General features: G+C 52.3%; 1 long non-coding RNA gene across 1 annotated transcript in view; it reads right to left on the bottom strand.

Moving 5' to 3' along the window:
* The window catches only part of LOC102240064, a 28,783-nt gene that overhangs the window by 11,201 nt on the left and 2,963 nt on the right, over positions 1 to 14,619 (bottom strand). Inside the window, exons 2-3 of the long non-coding RNA XR_001364701.1 lie at positions 12,338 to 12,523; positions 584 to 693 (exon numbers count right to left, since the gene is read on the bottom strand). This is a non-coding gene — a long non-coding RNA (uncharacterized LOC102240064). The remainder of the gene's footprint in view (positions 1 to 583; positions 694 to 12,337; positions 12,524 to 14,619) is intronic.

The following is a 14,619-nucleotide window of genomic DNA, read 5'->3' on the forward strand; positions in this document are numbered from 1 at the left end:
GCCAAGGGCATGTACCTTGGTTGCGGGCACATCCCCAGTAGGAGGTGTGCAGGAGGCAGCTGATGGATGTTTCTCTCTCATCGATGTTTCTAACTCTCTATCCCTCTCCCTTTCTCTCTGTGAAAAATCAATAAGATATATTAAAAACAAAAACAAAAAACCCTTAAATTACCAACAACAATTCAAGACAATTATCTTGTCAATCGAATGAGCTGGACTTGATGAAACTGTAGAGAGAACTCAACCTTATTTCTTTTTACCAATTCTTACTAACCTTGCCCTATGGACAATTTTTTATTCTCTCCTAGCTGTCATCTCACATTGGCCCATAGCTTTTCCTGTGACTCTGATAAAGTAAAGAACCCAGGCCATCCAATAATAAAAAGTACAGCTGAGTGTGTATGTGCATCTACACTCCACACCCACATGATGTGCTCTATGCACACACACACACACACCCCATTCACATCTCTCACTGTCCTGGAGGGTGAGCAAAATGTGGGATTAAGAGCCTGGAACCTGGGTTCAAGTTCAGGCTTTGCCCATGTCACACAGCACCTAAGAGGTAAGAACAGACACTAACCTCGTTGGGCCTCAGTTTGCACACCTGTGAGATGAGGCTGCGGTTAACATGCACTTGGCAGGGTCGGTCCTGGAAAGATGTGAGATGACATCCGCGGAGGCACCTGGCTCCTGCAGAAAGGAAGCCCCTTGATGATCCATCTCTCCCCATCTGACCTTGCACCTGGGAAAGCGCCTGTCACTCACGGTCCTCTGCTCTGCCCCCTTCTCCATGAAGAACAAACTGGGGATCCCTGACCTGCCTCTGGCTTTGAAATAAGCTCCCCGAACGTTGACCTGTGCACAAATGTGTGATGCAACTTTGCAAATTAAATGTGTAACGCTTTTAGGAAAACGGTGCCCTTTCCTCCCTGCTCCCCCCACCATGGGGACCAGGTGACTTGTGGGCACATCTGTTACAGGTGTTGGGGAAGAGGTTCGGAGATATTCTTAGATCATAGCCTGGGGTCTGAAGGTGGACGAGCTGGCCCCTGGGACACAGTGATGCCTGCAGCATCGGTCGGGTGACAGGAGCGAGGCAGGAGGGCCTCTGAGCAGGGCTGGGCCTGGGCAGGTGACCAAGATTAGTAAGCAGATCAGCAAGCAGAAAAGCCACAGAGAACTAGGACTGACGTCGGGGGCAAGGAATGGAGGCAGGCACCCCTAACCCAGACACACACCTACACCCTTATTGATCAGATATTACAGATATGCCCTGGCCCTCGCAAGCAACTGAACCCCGCCGGGCCTCAGCGATCTCCTTGGTAAGGGAGGAGCCCAGGCCTGCTTAGCTCATGGGCTGAGGCGGTTCTGGCTGGTAGCACTTTAATTTACAGAGTGCCTGCTGGGCACCAGCATCGTGCCAGGTGCTGAGGGAGAGGGGCGGAGGATCAAAGAGAAAAAGAGGAGATGAAATCATCCCTCTTGCCTGAAAGAGCCATCATTCTTCTTCAAGTCTTGCCATGACGCCTCATTTTTCTCAGCAGAAAATCCTGACTGTGTATCAGGGGCCTACAAAACACTGGGGTCCAGCCCCGTGCTTCTATCAGACGCTGCTTGTAATGCTCCCTTTGTTGCTCTAAAAAAAAATCAGAGGTAATAGAATTCATCTACACACAAGATGTTTGAATCAGTACAATGCCTTAGCTTTCATATAAAGGGGGAAAGAGCCCAGCCGGTGTGGCTCAGTGGTTGAGCGCTGACCTATGAACCAGAAGGTCACAGTTTGATTCCCAGTCAAGGCACATGCCCAGGTTGTGGGCTCGATCCCCAGTAGGCGGCATGCAGGAAGCAGCCAATCCATGATTCTCTCTCATCATTGATGTTTCTATCTCCCTTTCCCTCTCCTTCCCTCTCTGAAATCAATAAAAAATGTATTTTTTAAAAAGAGGGAAAGAGAAGTAATTTGTAATAAAACCATTTGCATTTCACTATATAGATTCTCTGACACGACTTCGCTAATCAACACAAGGGCTTGAGTTTGTGCGTGAAGCCAGGGTGAATGCCGCAGCCCCTAACACAGACTGACAACAACAACGGGCGTGTTGTTTTGGAGACTCAAATACCATGAGTGATGTTGCCATGGGTGACGTGATTTTCCCAACACGGTGGACACTGCTTGGCAATATTCCAAACAGAGCACCGTGCAATCTTCCCTTAATCTATAGTAGTTCCATCCCCAGACGATTCCATGGATAATGGAGGCCGTGTTAAAACTACCTTCTGGCCCAATTGCTGTGGCTCAGTGGTTGAGCACCGACCTATGAACCAGGAGGTCACAGTTCACTTCCTGATCAGGGCACATGCCTGGGTTGCCGGCTTGATCCCCAGTGGGGGGCATGTAAAAGTCAGCCAATCAATGATTCTCTCTCATCATTGATGTTTCTATCTCTATCTCCCTCTCCGAAATAATTTTAAAAATGATATTAAAAAGTACAAATACCTTCTGTTTATATAAATAAGAGAGTTATGTCCAGACTCAGATCATTAGAAATTGCCTTTTCACGTACATGCGTGTCTATTAGGACACCCCGAATTCATGCAGGACCCAGGAGCGCCCATCTTTGTAAAGGACTGTTTCATGCACTGCTTGAAGTCTGGATCCTTGGTGCCTACTCACTGAATTTATGGCCTCCCACTGCCTCCATCACTATCCCCAGTAAGCTCTAGGAGCAATAGGGTCCCCTTGGGAACCTCTGATCCAGCCCCTGCCTACCTCTCCAACATTGGTCTTGTCCTACTCGCCCCTCGTTCACTGCGTTCCTGGCCACACAGCTTTTCTCCGTCCTGCCGACACATCGCAGGGCCTTTGCACATGCTGTTCCTTCCACCAGGGTTGCTCTTCCCCAGCTGGCCACACGGCAGCCTTTTCATCCTTTGCGTCTCAGCTCCCATGACATTTCTACAAGAGCAGCTTTCCCCGGCACCTAATCTACAGTAGCACACACAGGCCCACCCTGCCAGTCTCAATTCAACCATGTGACCTGTTCCCGTCCCTCAGGGCACACGTCGCCCCTGAAATGATCCCTCTCCAGGTTGTCTTCCCCACCCGACTGGCATCAGCCAAGTTTTCTCTGAAGGGCCGGAGAGCAACTATTTTAATTTTGTTGGCTATGTGGTCTCTGTCACAACAACTCAACTCTGTATTATAGCTCAGAAGCAGCCGTAAACAGTAGGGAAACAAATGGGCGTGGCTGTGTTCCAATAAAGCTTTATTTACAAAAGCAGTAAATAAAACCCAGGGGATTGGATTTGGCCCATTGGCAGTAGTTTGAAGCTCCATGCCTGTCTCTTTTATTCTTGGATCCCTCGGGTCTAGCACAGTGCGGGGCCTGTGAGGGGAACTGAACAGTGTATGTTGAAGATATGGGTTTGTCCCGTGGGAATGAGGAACAACAGAAAACGTGAAAAACACCCACCTATTCTTAGCACCTACAGAAGCATTTGTATGTCGGTTGTCCAACCAGCACTGCAAGAATCCTGAGAAGGGAGGGCAGGAGAATTCAAGGAGGGCTTCCTGGAGGAAGTGGCCCTGACTAGCAGCTGAAGGAAGAATGGAATTTGGGCCATGGTAATCATGGCACTCACTTGTTCAATCATTAATTCATTCATTTGGGGGACTTTTTAAATCATTCATTCACTCAGTTGGGGGACTTCTGCTGAGTGTCGAATCGATCGGGCGCTGACAACACAAAGATGAACAAGCAGAGCTCCCAGGGAAGGGGGAGCCTTTGTTCCTGCTGTCAGGATAGTTTTGGATTCCAAGGACTCTGTGGCCCAGTCACACTTCTGTGTGGAACACATGGAGAGAGGGGGCCACAGCCCAGAAGCTACGAAGGGTCACGAATGACAAAAATCCCCGAAGGGTTGCTCTTAGTGGAGTGACTAAGAGCCAGGCTTTGGGATCAGAGAACCCCTCACTCATTCCTTTGTTGGCCCATTCTGTCAATCAGGTACTTTTGGGGGTCAGGCACAGTGCTGAGCTCCAGGGGAACAGGTGAACACGCCAAGGAAACTTTGTGCCTGCACCTAACCTGGTCGTGAGGGGACCACCATACACAAGGGAACTACCGCGCAAACAAGGTTCCAAGCTGGGCTAATGTAACAGGATCAGAGGGGCAGTGGGAGGCAGACCAATCAAGGAAGGCCTCTCAGAGGAGGCGGCATTTGAGCTGGGCAGGGGAAGCAGAAGTCAAGAGAAGCAACAGCCAACGTCCAGAGCCAGAAACAACAAGGCCGTGGAAGACCAGGAGGGAAGCGGCTAGGGAGGCTCCCTGCCTCCACCTGAGGCTTTAGGGTGGAGAGCAGCCCTCAGGATGCCTGGAAATGAGGACAAGACAATGTCACTCCCCGCCCGTGAGAGGGGGACAAGGAGACAAAACACTGGTCCCAACAGTGGGAGAACCGAAACAAAGAACAAACAAAAAGCGGGGGTCAAAACTGAGCCCCAAGGCCCTCTTTTTCTAACATAAACCATTGGCCTTCACCTAATGCTGATGTGAAACCGAGGGAGCCGGCAGTCAGCAGCCTGAGCTCCGAGGCCTCCCCAGAGACCACGCCTGGTGGCTGTGTCATTCAGGTGCCACCTAGAGGACCCCGGTGCTGCGATGCTGAGAATCGCAGATGATCTTTTATTAGCTGACACGCAAAGGCTCTTTCCCATCTGCATCTGCCTTGAGATAATGCCTCGGAAGAGAGACGAACCCATTTAATAAACAGCACGGGCTTCTCGCCCCTTCCATGAGTGGGCGACGCTTTCAAGCCCTTCAGAACTTCGTCACCCACACCAGCAATCTGGGGGCGCTCGTCTGGGGCCCGCTGGCGACATGTGAACGCCAGGCTCGCGCAGCGACAAGCGGAGGAAGGCACAGAACTCTACCTCGCCACCTTTTTAATGAGTAAAATCCTCTGGCTGCCGCCGGGCCCTCCGAGACCAGCGATTAATGAGTGCTCAGAATAGACTGTGCCTGTTTTATACGTGTACGGTGGCCTGGGAGAGACACTTCAATTTCCATGTTACATCTGCTGCCACATTCAAGTGTCTCCTTCGGGGCAGGAAAACACTTGGCAAACTCTGTCTTGAAAGAGACACGTTCAAAGAGAGCGCTCCCTCCCCGCAGCCACATTCTATATGTGAGCACTTTTCAATTTTCAAAGTATATATTTAGATTATGTACATGAAGATCGGCGAGGTGCCGGGAGGCAGCACACAGCCCTGCCTGCCTCTCGGGGCTGCGAGAAGAGGGGCTTTGCGGTTTGTCCGAGAACGCAATGGCTTCATTCATCGAGATGGGGACGGTGCAGGGGACGGGGACAGCCTGAGCTTGGTCCTATTTGCAGACCCTGGGCCCAGCCAGCAGACCATGCGGGTCCTTCCTGGATGAGCAACGCCATGTCCATGGAGACTCCATGCTCAGTGTGTGAGTTGAGATGCGAGAAGGGGGGCTGGACCGAGAGCCTGAGCCGGGTGGGGCCCCGAAAGGAGGTGTGACTGGCCTGCGTCCACCTGGGGACAGGTGATGGGGCTGGAGTCAGGAGGCAACTTATCAGGTCTTTCCAAGATCAGAGGAGGGTCTTGAGTGGATCAGGAAAAAAGAGGAGGAGGAGGAGGAAGAGGAGGAGGTGGAGGAGGGTATAATAGAAAGTATAGAGATGAAAGAAAAGGAAAGTGGTACCTTGCTTGGTCACATAGTTAATGACAGTCGAGGAGGAGGAGGAGGAGGAGGAGATGGAGATAAACAAGGACTCTAGGAGACAGCATATGCCTGGAGGTCTCATGGGCGCCCCGTTGGCACAGGGAGCCACGGTCCACATAGGGAGTGAGGGTGAAGACGGGGAACGCGCCAAGGGGCCTCATGGTCTGGCGCAAAGTGCAGCCTCCATCCTGCTCTTGAACTGAACTTACCAGCTGACTTGTCAGCCCAGGCTGCCTTAAAAACACCGCAGACTGAGGGGGCTTAAACAGCAGGCATTTATTTCTCACGGTCTGGAGGCTGGGGGCCCACGGTCAAGGTGCCAGCAGGCCAGTGTCTAGTGAGAACCCTTCCCGGCTTCTCTCTGTGCCCTCACACGGCAGAGAGAGCGAGCTCTGTGATTCGTCTCCTCACAAGGGCACCGATCCCACCATGGGGGCTGCACCCTCATGACCTCACCCAAACCTAATCACCTCCCACCTCCAAATGCCATCACGCAGGGGTGAGGGCTGCAGCTCTGAATTCAGGGGGACACACACACACTGAGTCGATAGCACCAGCTGTGTGACTTGGACACGCTGACTCGCCTCTTTGAGCCACCACTTTTCATCTATAAGACGGACCACAAGCCCCCTGCCCGCCTGCCTGCCTATTGTGAGGACAGGGTGACCTGCCACAGGACAGTGCCTGGGGCCTGGGTGGCGCCGGCTCAGTGGTATCTGTGTGTGTTTCCACAGCCCAATAATCATCCGAGTCCTCCAGAACAGGACACGGATCCGATCCTCCAATCAACCTCAGAAGACCCTCGGGGAAGTTTTTCATGAACAGAAGAAACCCAGAGAAATAGAACTTACTTTGAAAGGGGACCACGTGGGATGAAAGTTGCTGACAGGGATTTACTGTTGATTTCATCATGGTTGCCATCCTCAGAACAAACAGCCCCAGAAAGCACAGTGGTGCCTACCCCAGGCCAGGGGCACCCCGGGGCCAGTCCGCCTGCTCTGCTCGCACCTGCGGGCATTTCGCCCCAGCCCCCTCACCAGTCAGCCCCTCTGACTGGTATTCCTATCACAGCAGGGGCGGATGCAGGGAGCACCTCCTTTCTACAGGCAATGAGGCTAGCTCTGAGGACCGGGCGAGGAGAGATTGGAGAGAGTAGTTTGCCTCACTTCACACAAACCTGATGCAAGAATTCAGATGTGCCAAAACAAATTCCCAAGTATTGCTGAGTCCAAGAATCATCTAGAAACACAATCTTGCCCATCTGAGGCTTGCTCATACGCCTTCCCCACATAGATGATGGTAAAGAAATTGTGTTGAGTGCTTGGCTACGGCGCTTGAGGCCCTACCCCCATATTGAACGTACATCATTAATTCAATCCTCTCCTTAAGAAACCCATCAGGTAAACCTCCCATCCTCATTTTTTCAACAGGGTAGAGCCATAGTACAGTTATATATGTTGTTTAAATGAAGACCACACGACCAATAATGGTTGAGCCAGGATTATAACCTAGATCTAATCTAGGTTCTCACCACTGCACCATAATCCTGAGGCCTGAAATAGACAGGATAGGAGATGGGAGGGTGCCAGGCAACAGAACAGAACTTTGTCTGAGCAACAACCGCCACGGGCTGGCTGTGCGGCCTTGGAGCAGTCGCAGAACCTCCCTCTGCTTGTGTTTCCCGTGTGTCCACGGTGGGCATTGGGTAGATCAGAGCCCCGTTCTGCAGAGTGGTACCCGTGGGTAGGTCTCCAAGCTGCCAGGATGACCCTGCCTGGCCCCAAACTTAATATATACCAGGGTGACCAAGGGAAGGGCAGGTAGGCATGAAACAATGCCCTGTTTGGGAACCTCTGGATGGATAGGAGGTTGGGGACCTTGACTTCACCTCTTCCCTTCCCTGACCATCTTCAGAACCATGTGCAGTGTCTCCATTGAGTTTTCAAATCCAGAGGTCTGCTCACACACCTGAATGTGTAGCATTTGGGCTATTTGGGGTACCTGGACTATTGGGGGCCTCTCTAAATGTCCATCCCAACTCCCGTTCCATTAAAGACTCCGCCCAGTAGTTTCTTTAGGAGACGAGGGTACTCTCCTTTGCACTAATGTTTGCCTGCATCAGCCACGCAGTGTCAAATGATGTAACTGCCCGGTGGCCTCCTGTAAGACTTTTGCAACACATAGACGGGGCTGCTATTAAAAAATTTAATGGGCCCACAATGGACACTCGAACCCTTTTGGATTCGCCGACGAACGTGACGCCCACGTGTTGCCAAAAGCATTTATTGTCTCGTAATTTGATTTGCTTTTCTCTGTGCTGCTCCCAGTGCCTGCAAGTAGGGGCAAAATGGCTGATGTCTGCAGATGCCACGGAGGCTAATAAAGCTTGCTGTGCTCCCAGCATGCTCTCTGCTGTCAGAAACCGGCAATTAACTTAATAGGGTTCTTGAAATGAGTCGATCCGGGAAATGTGGCATGTGTTGACACTCTCCCGCTGATCCAAGCAGCCTCCCACCATTGACTTGCCGGGTCTGTTTGCTATTTGAATTATTTAGGAGCTTGTTATGTGAATTAAAAAGCAGCACTTTGCAGCATTAAGTCTAATATTTTATGATCTTCAATTGATTAGGTGGGCTTTCAGGATTACACGGAAAGGTTAAGATAAAACACGCCTCAGACAGGCAGCTCTCACCGGTCTGCTTTGCTTTGCAAAAACCTAGATGAACCCGCCCATGCCCCCCGCCCTTAAAGGCAGCCTCCCTTTTCCCTCCCAAGTGAGCCTTCTGGAACCTGCTTTCGCCACCAAAGAGCTTACCCTGAGGACACCAGGCGCCCTGAGTTCTCGGGACCAGGGAGGCTCGTCCCTCATTCGTCTTTTGTCTCTTTCTTGGCACTAACATACCAGTGATGATGTGATGCCCAGAGGGACCACATCCCACGCCTGGGCCTGCAAAGGGAAGCCCTGCTCTGGGTTCCCAGCCACGCACTTGGACCTGCATGGGCACCACTGCACGCCTGGCCCTGGCCAAGGGTGCATGTAGCGCAGGCCCCATGCTGCCCACAGTTAACAGCCCGCCAAGCCCCACAGGACCTCCCCTGCCGTGAGTGCCAATTCGTGCTTTCTGCCTGTCTGCTGCCACCACCTTCTCCCCTGGCCAATGACAACAGCTTTCCACTGGGCATTTCCCATAACTCCCGTTCCAGTCCATCTTGCACTGTGGCCAAGGGGATCTTTCTAAAATCCAGCTCTGGCTACGACACTGCCCTGCTCCAAAGACATCAATGGCTCCCCATTGCCTGCTGAGTTAAGTATATACTCATCAACCTGGTCCCCGCCTCTCTTTCTAGCCTCATCTTCCATTGCTCGCCTACGAACCGGCCACACTGAGCTACTCATTGTTCTCAAAAAAACACCCTCTGTGTTCTCAACTCCCAAGCTTTGCTCATGGCATTCACTCAATGCATTATGCCTCCCTTCTCTTCTATCGAAAGTCCACCAGCCCTTGGTAATGAAAAGAGAAAGTAAGTATATAATATAGAGCTTCTGATGCCCCAAGCACTTTACAAGTTATCATTTCATCCTCATGATACTCCTATAAGCTATGGACCTTTACTATCTCCATTTTACACATGGCTAAGCTGAGGTTCAGAGAAGTTAGGTAACTTCCCCAAGGCCGCTCAGCTGGCTGGGATTCCAATCCAGGTAGACACGGTTCATGGCAATTCCTCTTCCCGGGGAAAGCTGGTCCTGCCTCTACCTGGGTGCCCTCTTTCTCCTCTGAGGTTTGCAGCATCCCCGGTGCCACAGTCCTGACTCATTCAGGCTGCAGGGGTAGCCACATGGCTCTCTTCTTCACCAGCGTGCCAACCTTGGAATACTCTGGGCCTCAGAGCAGGGCGTAGGGTCAGACTTTGCACATGGTAGGTGTTGACCCAAGAAGGCTGTCAACCCGACCGGCCACAGGGTGGCTCCCCACCAAAAGCCAGGCCCCTGCACGAGGAATTAGCTGGTCCCTATTGCACCTTCTGAGGGGTGGGAGGGGGCTCTGCAAACACAAGCTCTAAAGGAAGAGACTTCAGTACAAACCCAGGCACCACCTCTTTCACCCATGAAATCTTGGGAAGAGGAGTTAGTTCACCTCACTGACCCTTAGTTTTCTCATCTGTAAAACAGAAATAATAGTAACCTCCACTCTATAGGGCAATTATCAAAATTAAATGAAATAATTAATTCACCCCAATACTTTGGATTCATGGTCTCTAGCAAACACAGAGAGCTCAGGAAGAGTTAGCTGTTATTGCCATTGAATTGACCCCCAGTTGGCCTCTCCACGCCATCTCACGGAGCTCTGGCACCCTGGGCCAGACATCTCTACACCACCACTTCCTCACCTGGAACATGGGCTGCTTAAAAACCACCTCGTAGCATTAGGAAGAAGAATGTAATAAAATAACAGAAAGCCTGAAACTGAGCAGACTAGCTGTTCTATTAGTCTGATAGGCTAACTGCTAGCTGCAGTAACAACTAAGCCCAAGGCAGGTCGATAGGGAACAGTCAACAAAGAGCAGGGTTCTGCTGGCAGAGCCTCCACATCTTCATCACCCTGAGCATTGACATTCAGTCGGCAGGCGGAGGAGAAAATGAGTATAAAAGATCTTACAAGAAATTTTAGGGGCCAGGCCGAGTAGCATACATTACTCCTGCCACATTCCATTGGTCAGAACTCAGTCACATGGGGCTCATGACTGCAAAGAAGGTTGGGAAATGTAGTCTTCCCATGAGCTACATCCAGCTATTAGCTCAGCTTTATGGATGAGGAATGGAAGCACAGAGAAGGTACATAATCTGCCCATGGCCCCACAGCTAGTAGGTGGAGAACAGTGACTCTGTCCCAGGGTTGTGCCAGCTCAGAAGCATCCGCTCCCTCCCATGCATGCCTGCATTCAGCATGAAGTTGCCCCTCGGCTACCCCTTGAGTTCAAGGCAAAGAGGGAATGTGTCTCCCTCATCTTCATGCCCCCACGTGCAGCCTCGGCTGACCTTCCTGCTCAGGAGTCATGGTCTGAGGGCAGGACTCCTCCCAAAGCCTTGTTGGCACACCATAGAGTCACCAGCCACTTGTAACCCGGGACCACCGTGGCAGAGCCCACCAGCCCATGAGGTTGGGCGCTACAAGCCCATGGGCAGGTGACAGCCCCTTCACAACCCCATTCAATGACCTGATATGGCTTCATGAAGGCAGATGTTTACTATCTCTGAACACTCTGTCATTTAAGCCAAAATAAATGCAGCTACTGGGGCCAGAAGCAGGCCTGGGGTGACCGTGAAGGGGAACCAAGACAACATGGTCTGTGTTCATGCCACCCTGGCTTGTGGAAGTGCTGCTTCACCCAGGTGAGGGACTGGGGGGTAGAGGGGGCATGTCTCCTTGCCCTGCGCCTTATACAAGGCCCAGGTGTTGACTTCAAGCTCTTAAAAGCAGCAAGCTGGTGGGTGAGTGGGTGGGTGGAGGGGGTGCAGAATCACCCTCAGTCACTCAACACAGAAGTATCCTGTGCCCAAGACTGAGGCGGGGTGAAGGATATAAAAGTACCAAGGTCAAGGGCGGGGGACACTCAGACAAAGGTGCACTTAGAGCCACAAAGTCAGAACTGGAAGAGAGGAGGCAGCCCCACACACCAGGTGTGCGGCAGGCCCCTGCAGAGCTGCAGCCAAGAGGCCAGGACTAGAGTCAGCTGCACTTGCCTCGGAGCCCAGCTCCCCCATTCATTAGCCTCTCAGTTTCTCAGCCTGTAAAATGGGTGCATGTCTGTCTCACCTCCAGGGCTGCCCATTGAGGTTGAGCACACAGGACACCAAGCACCAAGCCTAGCACGCAGCCATCTAAATGTTGGCCCAGGGGCCTTTGCATACAATCCTCTTGACATAAGACTTAATTCTCTAATCGTCTGCATCATCAAATAAGACACTTCATTTATAGCTGTTTGTTTTGCAATGAAAATAATCACCTCTTCATTTTTCATGGGCCGTGCGCCCCGATCTTTAAGGTGGGTCAGTCACCTGTCCCCCATGGTGCCCAGCACAGACCAGCACCCAGCAAAAGCCACACAGAGTGTTTCCGAGGTCAGCAGTTCACATGGTCTTCCTGGGAGGCAGGGAGAGCTGGCCTCATTACGCCCATTTTACAGATAAGGAAATGGAGACTCCCCCAGGGTTTCAGTGCATGAGCAGCAGCCCTGAGGCTCCAGGCACAGGGTGTGTGGGTCACACCAGGGGGCTCAGCACTCTTGGGTGCCTGAGGACTGGACATGGGTACCAGTGCTATCAGGCAGAGGCCTTACACAGCCTGGGCCCTGGAGTGAGGCTCTGTGGGTTCCAATCCCAGCTCTGCCACTAACCAGCCCTGAGACCCTGGACCAGCTGGACACATGTCTTATCTATAAGATGGAGATGCATTACTTCCAACCTCCTAGGGGGCTGTGAGGATCTCAAGCGCTAATGAATGGGTAAATCAATTAGAACAGGGCCTGGTGTACAGTAAGAACCACTATATGTCACTACCGATGCCTTGTACACCTACCTTCTCTGTTTGCTTCTGCTGCTGTGTGCCCGGGGAGCCGAGGCGGCATCTTTTCCAGGTTGCAGACTAAGACAGGAACAATGCTGAGCGGCGGTTAGAATGTGTAGGCTCTGGGTCCAAGTCCAGACCCTGTCACTTCCTGGCTGTGTAACCTTGGCAAGCTCCGTGTCTTTCTGAGTCCATTTCCTGCATAAAAGGAGATGACAATAGGACCTATTTCATAGAGCATGTCCTTAAGTGATGTAATACGCATGAAACACCAAGAGCGGTTGCTGGCGCCCGGGAAGCACTGAACAATGTTAGCTGTTATTGTAGGTCTGTCCCGGGCACCATCACTGTGCCTCATCCAATGGCGCTAAGGCAACTGGTTGGGGATCCATGAACGACTTGCGTATTTTTATTGCTTGTTCTCCTGATGGCCAGAGGTCTTCTCCAAATGCTCTCCTAAAGGTAGGACCCCAGAACAGGAGTGGGCCACCAAGGATGGTCTCCGTGTCCCAGATACTCATTGTTGCTAGTGACCTCACTGAGTAAATAAATAGCGTGAGATGGGCAGCCAGGCCAGGCCTTCCAAAAATACCCTGTGCCTGGCTCCACGGGGCAGGGAGACACAGTGCCCCTCGCCAGTTGACTCATCTCCCCAGCAGGAGCTGAGCCGCTGGGGCAGCCCCACCCAGCCTCTCCGGCTCCATCGGATGGTCTGGCAAGCCCAGCGGGAGCCAGTCGGGAGCCAGTCGGAAGCAGCTGGCTCTGAGGAGAAGGAAAAGCAGGTGCGAACCTGTGATTAATGCCAAGAAGGGAAATCAAAGGAGCAGGGAAGCTCTGGCCTGGGAAACTGAGGACAAAGGCCACTGTCACAGGATGTCGTCACCGGAGGGGGCTGGGGACAGGGAAGGGCATAGAGGTGGGCATTGCTGTGCTGTCGTGTGGATGTCTAGGGGGGTCCTGGGCCCTCAATTAGGGAGGAAATCCAGAGGGTCTTCCATCAGCTCCCAGGGAGCCATCGGGAGAGCTCAGAGAGGTTGGCTCTGGACGCATGGGCAAAACTGGTCAGGATAGAAAGATGGTGACTCGAGGAAAGTCTTTACTAGTAACTGCAGCCTTCTTGGGAACCTACATCTCTTTAGAACATTGTGTGTGTGTTTTCATTTTGAAAGTATTATTTCCACGGTGACAATTTCACTTATTGACTTGAACCACAGAAGCAGGCACTTAGAGATGATCCGGTTCCACTACTTCAGTGTACATGTCAGAGGAAGCGACTCCACTCATCCATTCTATGGTGTTTACTGCGCACCTACTGCGTGGCAGGCACTGATCAAGGTGCTGGGGACCTGCAGAGAACAGGGCAGATTCGGTCCCCATTCTCATGAAAGCCAGACAATAAATGCTAAGGAGGAACGTTCAGGTCAGGATAGATATCAGGAAGGGAACAAAGGGCGTGTGATAGTGCCCAATGGGATAGCAGGTGGTCATGGAGATCTCTCAGTGGTGACAGCTGAGCTAGGCCTGAAGCAGAGGCCATGAGGGGTGGGAGGGGGGGGGAGCTCTTGCTGCAGGTGCAAAGGCCCTGAGGCCAGGACTCATGGGGGGGGGGGGTCGGGGAAAAGGGAAAAGGGAGAGACGGCTGAGCACTTACTTAGCTTTGTGCCCGCCTCCATTCTAAGCATTTTATTGACGAATAGATTTTTAAATACCTGTAAGGTCCCTTGAAGGTAGGGTTCCATTATTAATACCACTTACCATTGTGGAAACTGAGTCCAGACAGATTAAATTAACCCACCTTCCTCTTCCCCCAAGTTACCCAAAGAGAATAAGGCAGGCGCGATTCCATCTCCGGATTCCAAAGTCAGAACCCCCACCCAGCAGGTCCAGGGCAAAAGCTGGCGGACACAGCCTCTGCGGAAGGAGTTGTGGCTGTGTTGAAGGACAACAGGAAGTATTCAGGTCACATGGTACCTAATCAGCCAGCTCAATGGTTACTGAGCACCTACTGTGTGCCAGATGCCACGCCCCACCCCAAAGCCCTTATTGTGTGCCAGGCTGCCTGCAGTGAGTGAGCCTGGGGTCCGGGGACACCAGCCGTGCGCCCCTCTCAGGCGACCACCGCCTTCCCAGCCCTCCCTTCGGACCTCCCCAAGCCTCTCCCTTTCGGCCGGGGCCTGAACTGGCTTTCTGGGCGCGAAGAGGCTCTGGTCTTGGGGTCCCTGGGACCCCAGGCGCGCCGCGCGCAGAAGGGACTCACAGAGCCCTCCCCGCACCACCCCCCTCCCCCTCCATCA

Source organism: Myotis brandtii, unplaced genomic scaffold, assembly GCF_000412655.1.
Source record: "Myotis brandtii unplaced genomic scaffold, ASM41265v1 scaffold604, whole genome shotgun sequence".
NCBI lineage: Eukaryota > Metazoa > Chordata > Mammalia > Chiroptera > Vespertilionidae > Myotis > Myotis brandtii.